Below are 24,355 nucleotides of genomic sequence, written 5' to 3'. Positions count from 1 at the left end.
ATGTCTCTTAAGTGATACCTTTAAAATTCCAAGATTATAAAAACGTTATTTTAGCAAAGTCTCTAAAAATCAGGAAATTTTTCTCGATATCACTAAACATGGTTGCTAGAAAGAGCAGTAAAATTTCCCTCAACTGATGCCTACGTTGGATAAGGTGAACCTAGGCTTCTTTCAAGGAAAAACAAGGTGGGATGATCCCAAAAGGAATTACTTTAACCCTAACTTTAATCCCCATTTGAGCTGAACTGGGGCTATACAGCTAGATTTTTGTTAATATTTGGAACTGAAATACCATCATGTGTGTGTGTGTGTGTGTGTTTTAAATGTATGTATTGACAGGTTGCCTCAGTCCTGCATTTCTGATGGGTGACATGTTGGTTTACCATTGTTTCTATCTTTGAGGAATATGTCTTTTAGTCTTTTACTATTTTACTGGTTTCAGTCATGTGACTGTGGCCATGCTGGAGCGTCGCCTTTAGTCGACCAAATCGACCCCAGAACTTATTCTTTGTAAACCTAGTACTTATTCTATTGGTCTCTCTCACCGAACCACTAAGTTATAGGGACATAAACACACCAGCATTGGTTGTCAAGTGACGATGGGGGGGACAAACACAAACACACAGACGTATACACACCCACATACATACATACATATATATATATACATATATACAACGGGCTTCTTTCAGTTTCCGTCTACCAAATCCACTCACAAGGCTTTGGTCAGCTTGAGGCTATAGTAGAAGACACTTGCCCAAGGTGCCATGCAGTGGGACTGAACCTGGAACCATGTGGTTGGTAAGCAAGCTACTTACCACACAGCCACTCTTACACCTATGTGATAACATATTCTAGAGAGTTCCAGAAATTTATTGTTTTTTTTTCTTTCTCCTGCCTATGGATGAGTGTACCCGGTTTTCCAAAACTAAGGACAATGTAAGAAAGCAGGCCAAACTGGGGCCTGCACACCTGCCCAGAGGCTGGTGCTGTAGTATATAGACTGATGTGGCATGGAGATCAAAGCAAAGGACAGGGTGATCCTTGGCTCATTGTAACCTTTCTAGCAAAGAGGGGAAAGTGTTGAGAACATGTAATGACATGTTACATGATTGAATGGAGTCTGGATGGGTATGTAGGTCTTGAAGACTCTTGGACACAACAGAGGAACCTCAGAACTGTAACTTATTGTTGGGGAATGGAAATAGGATGATTTGGTATGTGGTGCCGGATAGAAAGCTCTGTTGTTGCATGTGTGATGGTAAAACCAGCTTGAGAGGAATTTGTGCCAAAAGGAACTGAGAAAGAAAGAAAATGGACAATAACAGCTGGTCCCAGAAGCTTGGTCATAACTCTGAGGACAGCGAAATAAATAGCTTCAGTGCCAAGAGTCATTAAACTAAGGGTTTCTTCCCTGACCACAACTAGTAGTACCCCTCAATCATCTACCAATGATGGGAGATAGGGGAAGAAATGAAAGATGAGCTGAAGTGGTAAAACTGCAAAACTATCCAGGACAATATAAAACAAGAGAGGTGAGTAAGACATACAAGGAGGCCCAGGAACTGGATGAAGTTCACTTTGTATAGCCAACAAAGATCTGAGGGTAAATTTGAATGAACTTCAGGAAGTAAAAGGAAAAAGTAATGAAAGGGTCTTTGGTATGCAATGCAAGAGATTGGTGATGGAGAGCCAGTTGTCACCTGAGAATGAATATGATTTGGTATCATGCTTCTCCCAATTGTTTTAGATACTTATGGGAGCAGGCATTCTCCTGCCATTTCACCTGGTTACACATCAAGAATTTGACAACTGGAGTGTGTGTGTGTGTGTGTGTGAGAGAGAGAGAGAGAGAGAGTAGCACCATTATTTGACTTCAGTTGAATAGAGTTGAGCCACATGTAATGAAGTGCCTTGCTCAAGGACACAGTGTACACTTCCTTGCAATTGAGTGCTTGATATTTTGATCATGAGCTGAACACCATAACCATGTTGATGGTGATGATGATGATGATGATGAGACTGATGCCGACGATATGTTTGTGTAATGAGGTCATGAAATTAATGAGAAGCACCAGAACGGAATAAATTTAATTATAATTGATTATCATACAACAGCAGTGGTTATTACACCAGTCAGATATGTTTATATGATTGCACTAAACAAGCTGCTGTTGGTACTGAAGTAAAAGTTTAGGAAATAAACACAGCCTTCACCCTCTCACAGAATACAATAAAAATCAGCAATGAAGTTTTACTGGTATTTTAGATGGAAATGTTATAAAAAAAAAAAAAGAATTAGTTTAAGTGTGTGAAAACATTACTAAAATTCTCTTGTAAAGGAGTGTTGACACTTTATCATTAATTCAGAAAATGTACTGAATTCATTAATTTATACCAATTGTCCACTGATTAGCAAATATGATATGCAATGAGTTGTTGTTTAGTTATAGCAAGAGAGCTGAGAAAGCAGGGGTTGTAAGGTCCTTTTAGTCTGGTCTCATTGTGGACCCTTCAACTTGTCAAGTGTTGGGACCTCAAAAAAACACCCAATATACTCTGTTAGGTGGTTGGCAACAGGAGGGGCATCCAACCTTAGAAACCCAGGATTTTTTGTGACTGTCTATACTTCTTTCTCCCATAGGCACAAGGCCTGAAATTTTGAGGGTTGGGGTGTGGGTTAGTTGATTACATTGACTCCAATGCTTAACTCATCTTTATTTTATCAACCCCAAAAGGACGAAAGGCAAACTCATCCTCAACTGAATTTGTTAGCAGCATTTTGTCTGGCAATGCTGATGATTCTGCTGCCGGTCCATGGCCTTATTGTCTTTCTAAACATTGTGATGCTTGTCATTTATTCTCGAACCTTTCTGCTCCTCAACTTAATGTTGATAATCACCCAATCATGTAAAGAGTTGGCGAACAGTTTTAGACCTTTTTCTATGTTATAGGCATAGGCATGGAAGTGTAGTTAAGAAGCTTGCTTCCCAACCATTTGGTTCTGGGTTCAATCCTTCTGTATGGTACTTTGGGCAAGTGTCTTCCACTATAACCTGGAGCCAGCCAAAGCCTTGTGCATGAATTTGGTAGATGGAAACTAAAAGAAACCCATTGTGTGCCCATATATATATATATATATATATATATATATATATATATATATATATATATCATCATTATCATCATCATCATCATTGTTTTACATCCGCTTTCCATGCTGGCATGGGTTGGGCAGTTTGACTGAGGACTGGTGTGCCAAAAGCTGCACCAGGCTCATTCTGATCTGGCAAAGTTTCTACAGCTGGATGCCCTTCCCAACGCCAACCATTCTGAGAGTGTAGTGGGTGCTTTTATGTGTCACCAGTATGAAGGCTAGTCAGGTGGTTCTGGCAACGACCACGCTCAAAAGGTGTTTTTATGTGCTACCTGCACAGCAGCCAGTCTAGCAGTACTGGCAACGACCATGCTCAAATGTTGTTTTTCACGTGCCACCAGCACATGTCCAGTAAAGCTATGCTGGTAACGATCATGCTCGAATGGTGCTTTTCATGTGTCACTGGCACGGAGGTAGCAGGGAATTGTATCAGACTGCCAGAAGGGAAGCTAGGAGACAGGTTTATTTAGCCAGAGGGAAAGCAGATAAGTAAAAATTTGCTAACATTCTGCAACATGAGGACCAAAGACTTGAGGTATTTCGTGTTGCAAAACAGTGTGTGAGAAAGAATCGTGGTGTTGTAGGAGAGAAATGTGTCCACATGGATGATGGTTCACTTGCACTAAACGAGGCTGCAAAGAGAGAGGTTTGGAGATGCCACTATGAAAGGTTGCTCAATAAAGAAGATGAATAGGAGAAAGAGAGTCTGCCAAATGTCGACCCAACAGAGGGACCAGCTATCTGTGTTGACAGTACCTTGGTAGATAAAGCAATTAAGAGTATGAAGACAGGGAAAGCCCCTGGCCCATCAGGAATCACTGCAGAGATGCTCAAAATATATGGCAGTGTTGGCTATAGCCTAGTCATCCATATAGTTAACCAGGTGATACACGAAGGAGTCATACCCAATGACTGGTGTAGCAGCATAATAGTCAACTGCTACAAAGGTAAAGATGATGCTTTAGATACAAATAATTATGGAGGTATCAAGTTGTTGGATCAGGTAATGAAGGTCATGGAGAGGGTCATAGCCCAACTAATTAGGGAGAGAGTCAGTTTAGATGAGGTGCAGTTTGGGTTTGTGCCAGGGAAAAGCACCACTGATGCTATATTTCTGGTAAGACAGCTGCAGGAGAAATACCTAGCAAAAGATAAACCTCTGTACTTAGCTTTCGTTGACACGGAGAAAGCCTTTGACAAGGACCCCCGATCCCTTATCTGGTGGTCAATGAGGAAACTAGGGATAGATGAATGAGTAGTGAGAGCTTACTGGGATGCTGTCAGTAAGGTGAGGGTTGGCAACGAGTACAGTGAAAAATTCTGGGTAGAGGTAGGGGTCCACCAAGGTTCAGTCCTCAGCCCCCCCCCCTATTTTCATAGTCTTCCAGGCAATAACAGAGGAATTCAAGACAGGATGCCCCTAGGAGCTCCTCTATGCTAACGATCTTGCTCTAATTGCCAAGTCACTATCACAACTAGAGGAGAAGTTTCAGGTATGGAAACAAGGATTAGAATCGAAGGGCCTTAGAGTCAACCTAGCGAAAACCAAAGTCCTAATAAGTAGGAAGGCAGGCAAACCTCAAATCCTTTCAGGTAAATGGCCCTGCTTGATCTGTAGAAAAGGCGAAGGTAGAAACTCTATAAGATGTACCCAGTGTAAGCTATGGACATATAAGAGGTGCAGCATTATCAAAGGAAGGCTAACTGGGAAGATAGTTTTTGTATGTGGCAGATGCTCAGGAGCAATAAATACTGAAAATGTGCAGAGAACAACTTCCACCACATTCCAGTGGGGAAAACTAGAAGTAGTTGATTGCTTCCGTTACCTAGGTGACCAAGTCAGTAGCGGAGGAGTGTGCGCTGAAAATGTAGCTGCTAGAATAAGAATAGCCTGGGTAAAGTTCAGAGAGCCCCTACCTCTACTGGTGACAGGAGCCCTCTCGCTCAGAGTAAAAGATAAACTGTATGATGCATGTGTACGAACAACCATGCTACATGGCAGTGAAACATGGGCCGTGACTACTGAGGACGTGTGTAAGCTTGCAAGGAATGAAGCCAGTATGATCCAATGGATGTGTAATGTCAGTATGCATACTTGATAGAGTGTAAGTACCTTGAGAGAAAAGTTGGAACTAAGAAGCATCAGATGTAGTGTGCAAGAGAGACGACTGCGCTGGTATGGTCATGTGGTGAGAATGGATGAGGATAGCTGTGAAAAAGTGTGAAAAAGTGCCATACCCTAGCGGTTGAGGGAACCTGTAGAAGAGGTAGACCCAGGAAGACCTGGGATGAGGTGGTGAAGCATGACCTTTGAACATTAGGCCTCACCGAGGCAATGATTAGTGGCCGAGACCTTTGGAAATATGCTGTGCTTGAGAAGACCCGGCAAGCCAAGTGAGACCATAACCTCATGGCCTATGACAAGGGTGTAACCAGCCCACATATACGTATTTTTCCTTCACTGGACACTAAACTCTTGTGAAGACTTGTTGAGGCAAGTGAAATCGAAATCAAATTTGATGATTGGCATCTGTGCTAGTAGAGCGCTAAGAGCACCATCTGAGCTTGATCGTTGCCAGAGCAGCTAACTGGTTTCTGTGCCGGTGGCATGTAAAAAGCACCATTCAAGCATGACCATTACCAGTGTTGCCCTACTGGCACATGAAAAATAAAAAATTCGAGAAAGGTCATTGCCAGTGCTGCTGGACTGGCTCCTGTGCAGGTGGCACATAAAAAACACCATTCGAGCATGGCCGTTGCCAGTACAGCCTGACTGGCCCTCGTGCCAGTGGCATGTAAAAGCACCCACTACACTTTTGGAGTGGTTGGCATTAGGAAAAGCATCCAGCTGTAGAAACTCTGCCAAAACAAGATTGGAGCCTGGTGCAGCCATCTGGTTCGCCAGTCCTCAGTCTGATCTAGCAAACTTTCTACAGCTGGATGCCCTTCCTAACACCAACCACTCTAAGAGTGTAGTGGGTGCTTTTATGTGCCACTGGCACGAGGGCCAGTCAGGCAGTACTGGCAATGGTCATGGAAAATCGTGTTTGTGTTTCTTGACATCACATGATGGCTGTAGGATGAGCATCATCATCATACAAGCAAGGTTGTTTATTTCCAATCTTCCATAAAAAACATGTCTTACAAAGGGCAAATATCACCTGGCTTGGTAACAGGTGATGGTTGTTGACAGGAAAGGGATCTTGCCATAGAAAATCTACTTCAAGAAATTCCATTTGCTGCATGCAAGCATGGAAAAATGGATGTTAAATGACAATGTTTTTAATCATTAGGAGGAATTTTGTGTTCACAATCACCACCCTATTTTCTTTCCTTAATGTCTCTCAAACCCATCTAATTTGTTGGTAACCAGATTTCTAAAGTTCATTTACACCACAGAATTCCAGGATTATCATGCTCTTCTCATTTCTTGTATTGTAACTCTAACCTCCATGTATTACAATGTTCTTGCCCTGGGATTTTCTGACATCACCCTTAGACTTTCTGACCACATCTACTCTGCTGAGGCCACCACCGCAGCCCTTAGGAGTACAGAAATATCTGGACTATGGAGAGACTAGAGAGTACATGCCCAGTTTGTCCAATGTTCTACATATAATTAACCCCATTGTATGTCAGAGTAAATAGGATTAAACTCTTTGAATCAAAGGTTTGCTCCAGCAGATCTGACCTGGGGTTAAATAACATTATCTTTACACTGATAATATCAACTATGTAACTAGACCTATTTTTCATGGCGTCTTCCTTGATAAGTAGCAGAGCCGGAAGTTCAGAATCTGGAGAGAAAGTTTGTTGAGCAGTTAAATTTTTGGACAAGCATGTGCGTTGAACATTTTGGCATAAAAGAGCCGAAATCATTAGACGGCCACTCACTACTGCTGTATTTCGATTTGTAGCAGTTGGGAACCTATGTTGTATGCGTACGTGTGTGTGTGTGTGTATGAGGTGAGGGAGAGAGAGAGAGAGAGAGAGAGAGAGAGAGAGAGAGAGAGAGATCTAGGTGAGATAGAGAGCAAATGTAGATAGATAGATATAAAAGAGAAAAACAAGAGCCATAGAAGAAAGGGAAAGGAATAGATGTGAAAGAGAAAGAGAGATAGAGAGAGAAAGAGGGAGATGAGAGAGAGAGAGATGAGAGAGAGATGAGAGAGAGAGAGAGAGACTGAAATAGAAAGAAGAGTAAGATATACTGATATAAAGAAAGGAGAGATAATGAGGGAGAGCGGGGATTTAATTAGACAAGAATACTGAGAGAGAGAGAGAGAGAGAGAGATAGAAGGGTCGCGTAGAAACATATAAAGAGAGATATGATAATGTGAGGAGTGACAGAGATACGACGAAGATCGATCGATCGATTGATTGATAGAAAGAAAGATTGAACAGCACGTAGTGTGTGACAAAGATAACAATAGGTATCAAATGCAACACGCAAAGAGGGAGAGAGAGAGAGAGAGTAGCTAAAAGGATAGCCGAGAACTGTATTAACACTGAGATATCATCTTGTGTTATAGAAATAACGATATAATGGAAGAGAGAGAGAGAGAGGGAGAGAGAGAGATGGTGGTGGTGGTGGTGGTGGGTGCTATATGTGACAAGAATCAAACTCCTGGGAGAGATAGATTAAGAAGAGAGAGAGAGAGAGATGTAGAAACTGAGAAAGAGTAAAAGCGGGTCACTTCCCATTTGACAGGCTTTGAGGTGTTGCTGAGTGAAGCTATGAGTGAGAGAGAGAGAGAGAGAGAGAGAGAGAGAGGGAGAAGAGAGAAAAATACAAGGTAGAATAGAGTGAAAGAATAATAAACTATAAAGAGAGAGAGAGAGAGACAGACAGACAATAGACAGAGTGAGTGAGTGTGTCAGGTCTCTTAAATGTGAAGCACGGCAGCCCACTGCTATGTGGCTTTAGAATACCTCAACAGCAGACAATTACCTTTCCCTCCTCACACAAACCCAACTATACACACACACACACACACACATATATATATATATATATATATATATATATATATATATATATATATATATATAATATATATATATATACACACACACATACACCTACCCAGACGCATACGTATCTATTTTACATGTGTGTAAATGTACCGTATTACATGTGTGTATGTACGGTGAAACCACTTGATGGTGGCGGGTACCCCTCTCTCTCTCTCACTAATTAACTTTAACATTCACCATTCCTCCTTCGGTGTGGATTTATCACCAGCTGCTACTTAGAGAGGGAATTAGTGTTACAGATCGAACAGAAAGGTCGATTGAACTTGCTGTGTCGGCTGTGAAGGAGCAAATAAATATATAAAAACATAATTAAAAGAGAAAATATAATTAAAAGAACACAAACAGGAAATATATATCTCATCTTTACGAAGATATTCTCGTCGGTCAAATATTTGAACCGAATAAAAACAAAATACAGGTAAGTGAAACCTGACTACTAAATTAACGTCTAGCTTATTTCTCATGTCCGTTTGTTGTATTATTATTAATCTAGAAATCTCCGTTTCTTATTTAAACCATTTCACTTCAGTCACGTCGTTTAGTGTCTTTTAAGGAAGCCGTGACCATCGTGGAATATTATTTCTGTCTTAATAAACTCTTCAGCTTTCTGTCTGTTTATATCGAATTCATTGTTGATGTTTAGGGCTGATTTGTGCATGTGTGTATATATATATATATATAAGAAACAAAACGTTTTTTTTTTACTACTGTTCCGAGTTCAAATCTCGCCTAGGTCTGTTGTGCTTCCTCCAAGATTAATAATTTCGATATCTGTACTGTTTCGCAGTCAATTCGACTGGGTCTTTGCACTACCACCACCCCTGTCACAAAGTTTCGATTTATGGCTTTATTCCTTAAAATTCATTATAAATTGTTGCTGTTGGTTTTTTAATGGCGGGAGTCTTGACACGGGGATGGAGTTTTGGCGGAACGATTTTGGGGACCGGTTTCGATTCCCACATGGAACCATTTTATTTACGTTTGCGCTGCTGAAGCGTTTGGATAAGTCGCGGGCATTCCAACATTCTCACTTTTTAAAAAGAAAATCGTTGGAGCGTCAAGTGTTCAAATCCTGCCGAGGTCAACTTTGTCTTTCATACTTCCTGGGATCGATAAAATAAATATACTAGTTAAGTGCTGGGAGTAGATTTAATCAAGTAATTTCCTACTTTTACACATTGTGCATATATTAGAAACAGTTGTTATCAATTTATCACAGCCTCTTTTAAGGACAATCTCCCTAGAAACTTTCAAACTACCCTTGTTGCCGGCTCAGTTTCAATTTCCGTTTTTTCTCTGTCGCTCCTAAAACCTTTCAGAAAACCACGAACCTCATAACCACTTCATTTTCTTCCTCAACCCCTCAGCCCCTCCCTCAAAGTCTGCTACTACTAATGTAAACAAAAGAAATGTAAATATAAGTCAGTTGTTAATATAGACAGACAAGTTGTAGGTAGGGTTGTCTCGGTTGCTAATTGACACAATATAATAGTTCGGTGTCGCCATATGTTGCGGTCTTTTATTCAGTTTTATATATTTCTTTCCCTGCCGACCACCTGAATGAAAGCTGTTGCCATAGACAGACTTACATACGAAGTGTTTTAATTGAAGAGAAATAAAATGAGGTTGTGTGGCAAGTTAAATGCTTTTCTCCGGTGTATTAGTGACGTTAAGAGGAGTGAAGTAGTTACCAGCGAGGACCGAAACCGGCACGTTGACTCACCACCTTCTTGTGGACAGGTCTTCACACAAACGCACATGACCTGGCTTTAAAATGTCATGATTCATTGAAAGTAACTCCATTCCTCCTTTTTTTTCTTCTATTAACCAACATCATGGTGACACAGTCAACCCATCTTTACTGCCATCGCTGCTCAGGGTCTATTTCCCAATGTTTCTTAAACTATGGCTTAATATCAGCTTATCCCAGTGAACTTTATTTCAGGCTTGAAGCAATAATAGTATTTTTTTTTCTGCCGATTCTGCTATATTCATTCATACTCACCGTCACATGTATTTCGGGTTTCTCAATGATGGCCTTTCTGCTGCTCACTTTCTTTTCTCTCTCTTTGCCTCGGGTTTGTCTTTTCCTGTTGCCTGTTATTGGAAAGCATTCCACTTGTAGTTCATATGTCTTGAAAGTACAGTTTGGTGTGATTTTATCCAGATTATGAACATCTTCTGAAAGAAAATATTCCAGAGGAAATCTTCATGCTAAATACAAACCTACCCGAATCTCATACATAATGATGGGTTGAAAAACTTTATTCAGGAAAAAAACTAACTGGAGAATCTTATTTGATTGAACGTTTTCAATTCACCATATCGTTACACCAATCTAATCTGGTTGTGTTGTATTTTGTTTAGTCTTGGAGGCATTCTTTACAATTCTGTACCATTTTCTGGTAGTCAGTAAACAGGTTCTTCAGTGTAATAAGCATCAGTCACTTTTCTAACAACTTTGGTAGAAAGATCTTGACCCAAACTATGTGATCAGTACCGTCTTAAGGTATGGGTGGGTACACGGGGCATTTTCCTGGCGACCAACGGGTTTAGGGGCTCCCAGTGTTAATGTATATGTGCTGTGATTTAATGGCAATAAATATTATAAACCCGAATGCACTGCTTTACTTGAGGTCCTATAATGCTGTTGAGAGGCGATGGTGCACAAATATGAAAAATAATCCTTTTGGTGTTTGACCCACGTTCTGAGAGAGAATTTTAAAATGAGTGAATGAAGTTCACAAACATTGAATAAATGCTGCCAGCAGAGATAAATTCTCATGTCTGTAGGCAGACCTCTAAATTCCTTGATTCCAGGCTTTGACAGTTTGTTTCAGTAACACACAATTCTAATGCAGTCAGTCACTCAATTGACTCAAATTATTTCGGTGTACTTTAACACACGCGTGTGTATACATACCACTATGTACCCCTAAATAATTATCTGTACACACGCACAAAATGCCAAACACGTTTATGAAGACGAGCACTGTGTAACAGCGACAGTCATACAGTAGTTTGTGTGTGTACATACATTGAAATCAATATATGAAGACAGGCGTAAACAAACCAACAAACAGATCGATATATATACGCACAAATGTAAATTTGCTTGTACAAGCGTGTAGTTTCAAAACCATCCAAGCTTGCATTTAAGCAGTAACATGTATAACCACCCACAGAGATCTAAAACACACCTACATGACACCAGAGCTTATGGAAACATTGGAATGTACCTGAAATATTTCTCTTGATGATTAAAGACATTCACAGGTGGTTGTGGGAGTCGTCAGGATGTTTAATGGAAAATATTAAAGCAAACCTGGGTGACTAAACTGTAGAAACTGATTAATTTTTGTTTTTGACTTGGAATAATCTCAAAGCTGGAATTCCTTGCTGAAAGACAGGTTTGTGAATAATAAATAATAAAGGTTTACTAGAGTCTTCAGAATAAATTAAGTTTCCAAATGAAAGAACAACTGCTTTTAGGCATTGTCTTGCGAAAAATAGCCTAACTGTTGGAAACTGGGGTCGGTTGTTAAGGCCTTCTCTAGCCGAGTTGGATGTTCTTTAATTTTCTAATTGGTTCTGCTTCACTGAGGTCATCAGGGAAAAGTATGGCTATCAAAATCTCCCCTTCTTCTTCCTCATAATTTTCAGTTTTTGTGTCCGTTTGTACGTCACATTTTCCTGCTCGTTGTGATGAGACACACAAATGCTGTAGAGTAGTAAGAAGGTCTTAGTGAAGCTAAGAGAGAGCCTAGACGGGGTTGCGCAACTAGCTAGAAATAGCAACCAGATCTTTAGCAAATCATTCTCTACCAGCTTTAAAAAGGATACGGTGGATAATGTAGTCTCAGAAATATTATCTGGAGAGAAAAAAAAAGGGGTGGGAGTCACAACTAGAATATTTAAAATCAAGTCTGCTTGATCGGAGCCGATGTGTCATTTACACTTGGCTGTGATTGATTTATTATTAATCACATCATCAAAGTCAATAAAACGAATTAATCACTCAGAGACTCGAAGTTTGAATGTTCATATGTAAGTGTGTTGGTGGAATATAAAAAAATATGGTTTGTTACTTCAATAAATACTATTTTTAGCTCAATTAAACCGAGCCGAAGTTGACCATATTTTATGAGTCCAGAGGTTAATAAAATGGTCAGTAATAAACGTCAGAATAGTTAATAATAATAAAATAATCGTTATTTTAACTATTTTGGAAAATAAACAAAAGCCATCGTCTTTAAAAAGAATGTGGCCGTGCTGAGTTCAAATTCCACCGAGGTCGACTTTACCCTTCATCCTTTCGGGGTCGATAATATTAAGTACCAGTCAAGTACTGAGGTCCATGTAATCAACTAAACTCTTCTCCATAAATTTCAGGGCATTTGTCTGTTTTAGAAACTATTATTATTATTATTATTATTATTATTATTATTATTATTATTATTATTATTATTATTATTATTGTTATTGTTGTTATTGTTATTATTGTTGTTATTATTATTTTTATTGTTATTATTATTATTATTATTATTGTTATTATTATTATTATTATTATTGTTATTATTAGTTTGTTTGAAATCGTGGCTTTAACTGTTGATATGGTCAAAATATTTCTGGAGTTGATATTTACCTTATTTATTTTGGTGCATTTAATTTTGCAAGTTCAGACCCTGTTTGTTGTTATACGGAAATAACATATTCTTCTCAGATCTTGGGGTTTTGATAACATAAATACCAGTAATATATGACAAGAATCGCTTAACTTCCAGAGGGCCCCTGAAAAAATAAAGAGCTATGGACTCTGTCCCTTCTCTCCTTTTTCATTTCAATAATTTTAATGAAACAGAAATCGGTTGTAGCTTTCCGTTAACGTTTTTGGTGATATTAAAACAAAAAATAAAACTGGAGTGGTGATTTCATGTGTGTCAGTTAATCCCCTAAAACTCTGAAGCCCTGTTCCCCCTCCAAGAATCAATAATGGTTTGTTGTTGTTATTCTTTGCTGTGTGTCCTCTTGGCCAGGCAGGGCTGCAACACCACCACCACCGAACCTATAATTTCAGTAGCGACTGTAGTAGTTACTCCTTCGCATTTAGTCGGTCCGGCTCGTTTAACTGGCATCACTTCAACTCGCAGAAAACTGGACTCGCTTTTAGAAAATACCAAATAATCTGTGGAAAGACCGGAATATCCATCTTACTACCAGTTCACCGTCAATTCGAAACCAAAGACAACGCTACAACATATTTTTTCCTCGTATCATCATTTCCATTTTCAAAACAAACCATGCAACAAGAAGCCGTCTGATGTGGGTATCGATTCCTCTCGTTTCTCTCATATTTTTCCTTTCTAATTTTTGTTTTTTCCTTTTCACGATTATTGTTGATGTGCTATAACCTTGACTACATAAACAAAAACACAATTCTTTGATATATTCTTGTATTTCCATGAAGATCCGTAGGGAGATTAATGAGGAATGTATGCGAAGGGATTCTTGTTATTTTTCATTATTTTTAAGGTTCTGTTTGGCATAACTATCAGCTCTTATATTATTCTGCCTGACATTCCTTTCCTCTGTTGCCACCAAATTATCGATCTTCCAGTCATGGAGAAACTGAAAGCATTCCCCCACTTGTTTCACAATTTCTTTGACAGGAACCTTCCCCACCTTTTTCTCTTATTATCCTCGCCAACAAATATTTCCATTTCCAACATATGCCTATATTTAATCTTTCACAAGAAAATATTTACTTTGCTCAGTTTTCTTTAATTATAAAACAGATTTATTTAAACCTTAATTTTCCTCAACAGATTTTACTGTATTTATTATTATTATTATCTTCCAAACAGATATACTTTTCCATATTTCATTTCAAAGCATAAGGCCTTTCTTTCGGGAAATTCTTGTTGTATAAACAAAACATCATGAAAATCTTTATAGATCCTATCTACATTTTAAATTCAATTTCGAAATCATATCTGAATTGAAGTACATGTTCTCTCTCTCTCCTCTTTTATTCCTGGTTCTGTTGCGTTGTTAGGAGTAGAAATGGCGTTAGAATTTTACAGTAGCTGAACTCTTTAAAGAGATATCTTGTAATAAAGATAAGGGCTGTAGTTTATATTCCTGGCCAGCAGTTTTACTTCCACAAAAGAATATTTGTGAAAGTTTTCTTCTGCTTAAAATACGTTTGACATTTACGTGGCCACAGTTCAAGCTTTGAACCATGTTATTGGAATGTGAAGGGGACAGGAGGGTGTTCATCAGCCAACTACCTTAGCTACCCACTACTATAGTAAACATGTTGATGGTGATGTTGTGGTGTTCATTAATGCCACCTTTATGCATGATTCATGATTTCCACACCGCACATTCTTTTTTTCTATTCTTCCCAAAGCGCGCGCGCGCCTATGTATGCACACACACACACACACACACACACATGTATGTATATGTTGTGTATAATATTTGTGTTTGTGTGCATGTAAATGTGTGTAGATATGTTTATATATGTATGTATGCTGTGTATATTTGTGTACGTGTGTGTGTATGTGTGTACGTATGTGTATATGTGTGTATGTATGTGTATGTATATGTGTACGTGTGTATATGTGTGCGTGTATGTGTATATGTGTGCGTGTATGTGTATATGTATATGTGTGCGTGTGTGTGTATATATGTGCATGTGTGTGCATATATGTGTGTGTAAGCTTGTGTATACATCTATGTATGCGCGTGTGTGTGTGCATGTATGTATGTATACATGAATATGTACACATACATGTGTGTGTGTGCATGTTTGTATGTATAAACACAGATGTATGCGTGTATTGTAGATTGTGAATTAGCAGAATTGTTAGAGCATTAGATGAAATCTCTTGCAGGAGTTTTTTTGGCTTTTTGCATTCTGAGCTCAGATCCATATAGGATTATGAGGTCTCTTTAGTTGTGTCTCACTAAGCTCTATTCACCTTCCCTAGTGTTAGTTCCACAAGAAAAAGCACCCAATACTCTCTGTAACGTGGTTGGCATTAGAAATGGCATCCGGAAAGTGGCATATATGAACACTTAATGTTTAGGAGATCTATTTTCCAGTGGGAGGCAACTTTGCATTATGACAATCCTCCTAACCCATGCCAGTATAGAAAATAGGTGTAAAAATGATGATGATATCATATATATATAATATATGAGCATTGGGCCTCATGGAGGCAAAATGGCTGAGTTCCTTTTGAGTGTTGGGCCTTATGGAGGCAAAGTAGCTGAGTTTCTTTCAAGGGTTGGGCCTCATGGAGGCAATGACCAAGGCCTTTTGGTATCATGTCGTGCTTGAGAAGAAAACCCACCAAGCTGAGCAAAATCACAGTCATGGCAGATACTGGTATCACGCAAATTGGTACCTGTGCCAGTGGCATGTAAACGTACCCGGTGTCATGCAAATGGCACCCATTCTGGTGGCGTGTAAAAGCATCCATTGCACTCTCAGAGTGGTTGGTGTTAGGAAGGGCATCCAGCTATAGAAAACCATGTCAAATCAGACTGGAGTCCAGTGCACCCTTCTGGCATGCCAGCCCTGTCAAACTGTCCAACCCATACCAGCATGGACAATGGACGTTGAATGATGATGATCATCATCAAAGAACTTTTACCTCTGTTGGCAACCAAATGTCTCTCTCTCTCTCTTTCCGAATGAAAGGAAGATTGTATGATGCATGTATATGAACAGCGATGCTATGTAGTAGTGAGATGTGGGTCCTAAATGCAGAAGACCTGCGAAGGTGAAAGGGGAATGAAGCCAGTATGCTCTACTGGATGTTCGGTGTCAGTGTCGAATGTTTGTGTATTGAGGTGCACAAGAGCAGACAGTGCTGGTTTGGTCATGTGATGCATATGAATGTAGACAGTTGCATACGAAATTGCCAATTACTTAAAGTGGATGGAAGTCCTGCAAGAGGGAGAGCCAGGAAGACATGGGATGAAGAATATTGAAGGCTGATCTCAAAACACTGAGCCTTACAAAAGAGATGAGAAAGGACTGAGATATCTGCTGCCTTTCTGTACTCAAGAAGATCTGCCTACCACAGCAGAATTGATACTGGTGCAGGGGCCACACAAGAAGCACTGGTGCAGGGGCTATGTTAAAAGCACTCATGCTGGTGCCACATAAAAAATACCCTTTTATACTCTGTGGAGTGGTTGGCATTAGGCTGAGTGTCCAGCCATAAAAAAACCATGCCAGAACAGACAATGGAGTTTGGTGCAGGCCACCCAGCCTTACCAGCTCCAGTCAGACCATCCAAACTATGCCAGGATGGAAAACGGACGTTAAATGATGATGAATGATGATATATAAAATCAACATCACCAGTACCAACATGTAGTAGAACCTTCCAAGCACACATTTGACTGATGGACCATAGCTGGACACACTGTGACCTGTCTTCTCCCATGTGATGTCCTTGGTCCTCCTCAACAACAACGGATGAACTAATATATATTCCCTGTGGGCAGACCCCCCTCTCTTTCACTCTATCTTATAACTCTCTCCCACCTTCCTTTCCTTTCTGGTCCTATGGAGGTAGCCAGGTTTCTCCTCAGTAGTAAGAGGGCTACCTCTGTCTCTCTATCATACTCTAATCTCTCGGTTCCACTCCCTCCCTCAGCTGAGAAGCCCTTGTCTTGTGAGCTCATGGATGCTGGTGCTGCATAAAAAAAGCACCCAGTACACTCTGTTGTTGTTTGTTCCTTCTCGAGCCATGCCTGGCTCATAAGGGCCGGTTTTCCGGTTTCTTGGAGTATAGGTTCCCCACCTGGATGGGACGCTGGTCCATCGCAGGTGAGCTGCAAGATGCAGGAGGAAAGATTGAGAGAAAGTTGTGGCGAAAGAGTCCGCAGAAGTTTTGCCATTACCTTCTGCCGGAGCCGCGTGGATCTTAGGTGTTTCGCTCATAAATACACACATCGTCCGGTCTGAGATTTGAACCCGCAATCCCTCGACCATGAGTCCGCTGCTCTAACCACTAGGCTATGTGCCTCCACAGTACACTCTGTAAAGTGGTTGGTGTTAGGAAGGATATCAAGCCATAGAAAAAACTGACAATTGGAGCCTAGTGCAACTCTCAGGCTTGCCAACTTCTATCAAACTGTCTAACCCATGCCAGCATGGAGAACAAACATTAAATGATGATATATAATGTATATATATATATGTATGTGCGTGTGTGTGTATGTGTATGTATATATATATATATATATATATATATATATATATTTCAGTACACACACACATGTATATACGTATATACATACACCATACCTGTACACATTTATACATATGCATATAAGAAATCGGCTGTGTGGTCGAGTAGTTTACTTTCCAACCATATGGTTTTGGGTTGAGTTTCACTGTGTGATACCTTGGACAAGTAACTTCTAGTATAGCCCCAGGCCAACCAAACCCTTGTGAGTGGATTTAGTAGATGGAAACTGAAAGGAACCCTTTCTGCATTTTTTTGTGTGTGTTCCAGTCTCCTTGTCTTTACATCATGTGTCGGTTGCAGATGAGCATCACTATTACACAGGTGGCATCATAAGTTTTTCAATTTTGCATGAAAATATGTCTGGTCATGGGGAAATATCACCTGGCTTGGAAAGAGGTGAGGGTTGGTGGCAGGAAGGGCAGCCAGCTGTAGAAAATCTGCCTCAATGAATTCCATTTGTCCTATACAAGCATGCAGAAGTGGGTATTAAAACTACAAAAAAATTCGAGCGAGGTCGTTGCCAGTAACGCCTGACTGGCTCCTGTGCCAGTGGTATGTAAAAGCACCCACTACACTCTCGGAGTGGTTGGCGTTAGGAAGGGCATCCAGCTGTAGAACCTCTGCCAGATCAAGACTGGAGTCTGGTGCAGCCATCTGGTTCACCAGCCCACAGTCACACCGTCCAACCCATGCTAGCATGGAAAGTGGACGTTAAACGATGATATATTTATTTTTATCCATAGTTAAATAGTTCTGTACATTCCAGCATATGTGGCAAGTGTGAATGTTATTTTTATTTTTTGTTGTATATGATGCAATTTGCAGATTCACAGATTTTCTCAGATTTCATCTGTCTCATAAAGTACTGGAATGTCACGTGTGTGTGTGCATGTATGTGTGACCGTATGATATAGTTATGTATATAAATATATTTAGAAAAATTGAGAGCTTGCCCAAAGAGGCTTTTAATAAGTCACATGATACAGTTCTTGTGTTCCCTTCTACTCTGTGTTCCCTTCTGTTTGTAGATGCAGATTTTTATCTGAAATTTTGTTTTGCATGCAGAATGCTAAATATTAAAAATCAGCCATGAATTAATTATTGATTATGTATTTCCTATACCCAATAGCTCGTAGACTCTCTCTTTGATTTATTTATCACCAGTCTGTGGAAACAGTGTCATGTTAGCTCTCATCTCTGTTACTATTCCCTTCCATTGTCAGTCTCTGCTATTTTCATGCACTCAGATTGGTGGAGTAACGGCAGTAGTAACAGGGTTTGAAGGAAAATACCAGCTGGCAAATATTACTGCCCTTTATCATTAAGGTATTGTGTGTGTTTGTGTATTTCTATGTATGTATGTATATTTACATGTGTGTACAACTGTTTTTCCTTTTTTTTTTTCAAATTGCATATTGTATATACTTAGAATCACAAATGTCATTGTAAGTATTTGTTGCTATCACATACACACACCTGTGCATGTGCATGCACGTGCGCACACACACACACACACACTCTCATTGAATTAAATTTATACTGCGTTTTGCATTTTCCACCTCAGATACTATCTTTTCCTAATCGGGAAGCTTCTACCCAATCACTCAGCCTGCTAGAGACAGCAGTCAAAGCTCCCTCAAATCACACACAGCTGTCTCATAAAAGAAAACACATTGAATAATGTAATCCTTTATTGTTCCTTGGCTGGTCATGGTTGGAACACCTTTGATCATAGGTTTACTTATTCAGAACCAACCTGGGGTTAAACAACAACTTGTGTAAATGTTAGAGAATGGTAGTTTAATAGTTATCGACTTAAGTGTTTAACTTGCTTGGTGGCTTCTGCTGGATTATCTTAATCTATAAATTGTGGGACCCACATCTTTGTCATTATTCCAGTAAATTCAATTAGCAATTCACTGACAAAAATCAGATAGATTCTTGGAATTCTTTCTAAAGCTGTGTCTTTTCATACATTTTATTCTATAGCTATGAATTACCATAATAGAAAGTTGTAATTTTTTTAGCAGTCAGTGCATTGTAGTCTCGGTTCCAACTGAGAACCACATGTTGTCCCCTCCAATTAAGTGAATTTTAAATTGAGGTAACCAAAAAGGTAAAAATAGATTTCATTGTTCTAGAAAAAACTTTTTTTTTTTGTTTATTGGGGAAGAAAAAGTTAAAAGTTTCGTATCAATTTTTACTTTCTGGGCAGTGTTTGGTGGTGGCTTGACATAATCTTTCTAGCATTGGGAACAGTGCCATGGGTTATTTCTTTCAGCCTCTTACGTTTTGAGTTCAAATGTCACCAAGGTCAACTTCAATCCTTCTGGGCCCATCAGAATAAAGTATTAGTTTTGTACTGGGATCAATGTAGTTGACTTACCCGTCTTCTCAAAATTGTTGGCCGTGTACCAAAATTACAATTATTATTATTTTCATTAGCATCTTCTTTCAATTCTGTTTCCATTTCTTGCCAAGTGTCTTCCTGACACCTAGGGCGAAGATACACACTGCATACATTGGTAGGCAATTAAAATAAACACCGAATTGTCCATTTACAAAGTCATGTGATAGAGAAAAAGGGGAAGATAGAGAGAAAAAATAAAAAAGTAAACAAAGAAAATAAAGGGGAAAAGGTCAACAAAATTCACATTGACAATGCTCTTCTCAATATGTGTGACCAGTTGCCAGTTAAGACAATCTTTTGCACTTTCTGTATGCATAAGTCAGGGATTTATTATCATTATTATTATTATTATATTAGTATTATTATTGTTAAGGTGGTGAGCTGGCAGAATCGTCAGCACACTGGATGAAATTTTTTTTTTTTAAAGTTTCAGCTCAGAGCTGCGGCCATGCTGGTGCACCACCGTTAAGCAGTCTTTCAACCATTGCTATGTTCTGAGTTGAAATTCCACCGAGGTCGACTTTGCATGTGTGTGTGTGTATGTGAGAGCGTGTATGTGCATTTGGATAGGGGTTGGTGACCTTGACGTGTGCATGTGTAGGTATGTGGCTGATGGTGTGGGTGCTGGGAAGTGGTCAGTGCTAGTGTGTGCGGGGTGGTGTGATGTGGTTGTGGTATTGGGGTTTGGGGGAAGCAAGGGTGGGGTGTGGGTTGGAATGTGTAGGGTGGGGTAACGAGGGAGGCGGTGACAAAGAGGGGACAGGGTGGAAGGGAGGAGGGTAGGAGTAAAGAGAAGTAGGTGTCAGGGCAAGAGAGGAAAGGTGGGTGGGAGGAAATAGGTTTGTGAGGAAGAGAGCCCATGTATATATATGTATATGTATGTATATATATATATATATATATATATATATATATATATATATCATCATCATCATCAATTAACGTCTGCTTTCCATGCTAGCATGGGTTGGACGATTTGACTGAGGTCTGGCAAACCAGATGACTGCACCAGGCTCCAATCTGATCTAGCAGAGTTTCTACAGCTGGATGCTCTTCCTAATGCCAACCACTCCCAGAGTGTAGTGGGTGCTTTTTACATGCTACCAGCATAAGGGCCAGTCTAGTGGCACTGGCAATGACCTCACACACACACCTACATATATAATATATATGTGTATGTATGTATATATATGTGTATATATCATCATCATTGTTTAACATCTGCTTTCCATGCTAGCATGGGTTGGACACACACATATATATATATATATATACATGTAAATATATATACGATGGGCTTCTTTCAGTTTTTGTCTGCTAAATCCACTCACAAGTCTTCGGTTAGCTATAGAAGACACTTGCCCAAGGTATCATGTAGTGGGACTGAACCCAGGACCATGTGGTAGGGAAGCAAGCTTCTTCCCACATGTCTACACTTGTACCTATATGTTTTGCTTTTGTAAGTAAAATGTTTGACTTTAACAGTTTTTTTGTGGTGGGTGGGGTGGGAGGAGAGCAATTGTCTTTCATAAAAAACAAAACAGACTGTTGGTTTCTGCACCCATCCAAGTCAATAACCTTTTACTGAGTAGGACATTTATTTACTGACTCCTTGTAAAATCCTTGTATCACAACTGTTTATAAATGTATTAATTATACAAGCAACTTCTTATCATTTAATTCCATCATAAATAGAGAATCACTGTTAATTGATTGGATCAAGTAAGATGAAAGTTTTATATATATACTTTATTTCTCTTCGTTATGCTATGTTTAGAAACAGAGGCCATACTGATAATTGATTGTATATATTAGACCATTCTGATAACTGTTTGGGTACCAGAAATGTAAATAATAAGGGTTCTTATACATTGTGTGTGTATGTGTGTGTGTGTGTACATATGTATCTACGTACATATATACATAGCTGCTTGGAGTGGGGAAGATGTAAAGCAATGGTTACTGCTAGTTATAAACAACACATAGGCGTTTTTTGAGGCAATATTCTATATTCTTAGGGTGGCGAGCTGGCAGAATCGTTAGCATGCTGGGCAAAATGCTTAGCAGCATTTTGTCTGCCATTACGTTCAGAGTTCAAATTCTGCCAAGGTTGACTTTGCCCTTCATCCTTTCGAGGTTGATTAAATAAGTACCAGTTATGCACTGGGGTCAATGTAATCGACTTAATCTCTTTGTGTGTCCTTGTTTGTCCCCTGTATGTTTAGCCCCCTGTGTGCAATATAGAAGTATGTATTCTTTACAAACATTTGAGTTCTCTCCATGGAATGTGGAAATACTGCCTTTGCTAAAAACATTTAAATGGAATAACATCAGTCCTTCTGTGTTTGGTTTGCCCAATAACTAACACTTCTATTTAATCAAAACCTATGGGGAAATCTTTTTATTTAATTTAATCTATTAGTGGGTTAATGATTGAAGAGTTTTCTTTGTTCTTTAAGTTTGTTTAAATCATTTTCAATTTGTTTATAGAAGTACATGGGGTAATGTACTTGAATTATTTCAATAGTTTTAAACACCCGGTCTTTTAATTGAATTTAAAATTACATGAAAATTTATATTCAAGGTCAGTTCTGTTCTGTTGTGTTTACTTTTGGAGACTTAGATATATTTTTGTTTTTTTAGTTTATGGAACTAAAATGTCATACAAAAAGTGTTATAAAAAAAATCAGTGACTCAATGTTTATATAAGAATAATAATATGGTAACTGTGAAGTTGTAAAATGAGGAAATGTCAGACCTGACTGATCATGTCTGATGTGATTTAGGCTCAATGACAAAAGTTGTCAAAGTGGAAATTTTGACACAAGGCCAGCACTTTTGGGAGAGGGGTAAGTAGATTACATCGATTCCAGTGCACTCAATTGGTACTTATCTTATCAACCTTGAAAGTATGAAAGGCAAATGCAATCTCAACTAATCTATCATTTAAATGATACATTGTGCCTGATATATTTTACTTAATTCTTTTTAATGCATTCCTCTATGAGGAGCACAAACATTATTTTAGTTCTTCTTAACCTCTTTACAATTAGCTGTGGTAATGATCTTGATAAGGTTTACTTGATTAGGGCCAGCCTAGCTCTAATCAGAATTGCTTTAATTTTTTTGGTAAATCTCAAGAATTTTAGATTTTTGTAGGTTGAAGCATTGAATTAAGTAAAATATATGAACTCCTTTGTCAGGCACAATGTATCTAGGACTACCTTATTCATTATGTCTTTTTTCTGAAACAGGATGTAATTTGGAGCGAGGTGTTGCTGGTGAAGAAAGCCCACAGAGGTATGGAGAGTGGATGGTTAGTTTGTTTCAGAGATAGAAACATGTTGTATGCTCAACATATGAGGAATTGATGAGTAACTGCGGAGGAGAGATTAGCTCTAAATGGAGAGAGAAAGTGGGGGTGGGTGGATAAAGGGAGAGAGAGGTTGTGTTAATACTGTTAAAGTATTTTAGTCTGAATTAGGTGCATGTGTACCAGAGTACATTATCCTTCCATGGAGTTTGTTTTGTGTTAAAGGATTGATTAATCAAAATAAATGACTAAGGACTTAACTGTTGAAATTTCAAGTTTCCTGAGATTCTTCTCAAAAGATACATCTCACCTGTTCTCTGGATTAGGCTTAGATATTTCATAAATATTGGTACAGTCAAAGAGCGTTGGATAGAATGCCTTTTAGTTGTTTTGACTCTATGCATTTTGAGTTCAATTTCTGCCAAAATCAACTTCAATTTTTATCCTTTGGGGATAAAAAGGTACCACTTTGATGAAGCATACCAATCCATGGTTCTGGATGGTAGAACTGCAACAACATTGATCTGGATGCATTATTTTTCAAAGAAACCTACTTGGGTGTAGAGTTTAATTTGTTGCTTGGTTTAACACCAACATCTGGCACTTTGAGCGCTTTTAGCAGAGTCCTCTCAGATGCAAGCATTTGGGCTGGGTCTCTGGTTTGAATATACCTTCCTCCCCACCTCCTACAAAACCTCATGGGTACCATCTTCACTTTTGCTCAAAAGATAAAAAAAAAAATAAAGATTGTTAGGTACAGAACGCAGTGTTGATTTATTTAGTAAACATCGACTGTTGTTGTGTGCAGTGGAAATAGTTTCAAAGTAGAACTGTTGTGAATGGGAGAAAAATAATGTTTTTACTGTAGCATGTTTTAAGATGCTTTGAGGGTTCATGTATTCTGTGGAGTTGTTTCATTTACATTCACTCTGACAAAAAAAAATCTCTAATTGATAAGACTTTCTTAGACAAGTATGAAATAAAGGGCTTTTCCAAGGCCACTTTTGTTGTATGTCAAAATGAAATATTTTTGGACTGGATTTGTAGTAACCATCTTGTAGACTGATTCAATTTGTCTGCCCTCTGCTAATCCTTGCTCACTTTATCAAGAACTTAACAATAACCTTGGGTCTAGTAGTGCAGCCAGGTTCTAAAGTTAAGAG

The 24,355-nt window shown here is 39.0% G+C and overlaps 1 protein-coding gene across 8 annotated transcripts in view; it reads left to right on the top strand.

The window, feature by feature from the left end:
- The first annotated feature begins 8,241 nt into the window (after window positions 1–8,241).
- LOC115217963 (activated Cdc42 kinase-like) overlaps window positions 8,242–24,355 on the top strand; it is a 334,743-nt gene continuing 318,629 nt past the window's right edge. For 5 of the 8 annotated variants that reach the window (XM_036507901.1, XM_036507900.1, XM_036507902.1 and 2 more), the window contains exon 1: window positions 8,242–8,612. The gene's annotated coding sequence lies outside the window, so the exon portion shown is untranslated. Of the gene's footprint in view, window positions 8,613–13,280; window positions 13,517–24,355 lie in introns of those variants that run through there. The other 3 variants (XM_036507903.1, XM_036507905.1, XM_036507897.1) reach the window with 2 other exon arrangements.

Source organism: Octopus sinensis, linkage group LG12 (assembly GCF_006345805.1).
Source record: "Octopus sinensis linkage group LG12, ASM634580v1, whole genome shotgun sequence".
Classification (NCBI taxonomy): Eukaryota; Metazoa; Mollusca; class Cephalopoda; order Octopoda; family Octopodidae; genus Octopus; species Octopus sinensis.
The sequence above is the reverse complement of the archived record's forward strand: the minus strand, read 5'-3'. Positions and strand labels throughout refer to the sequence as shown.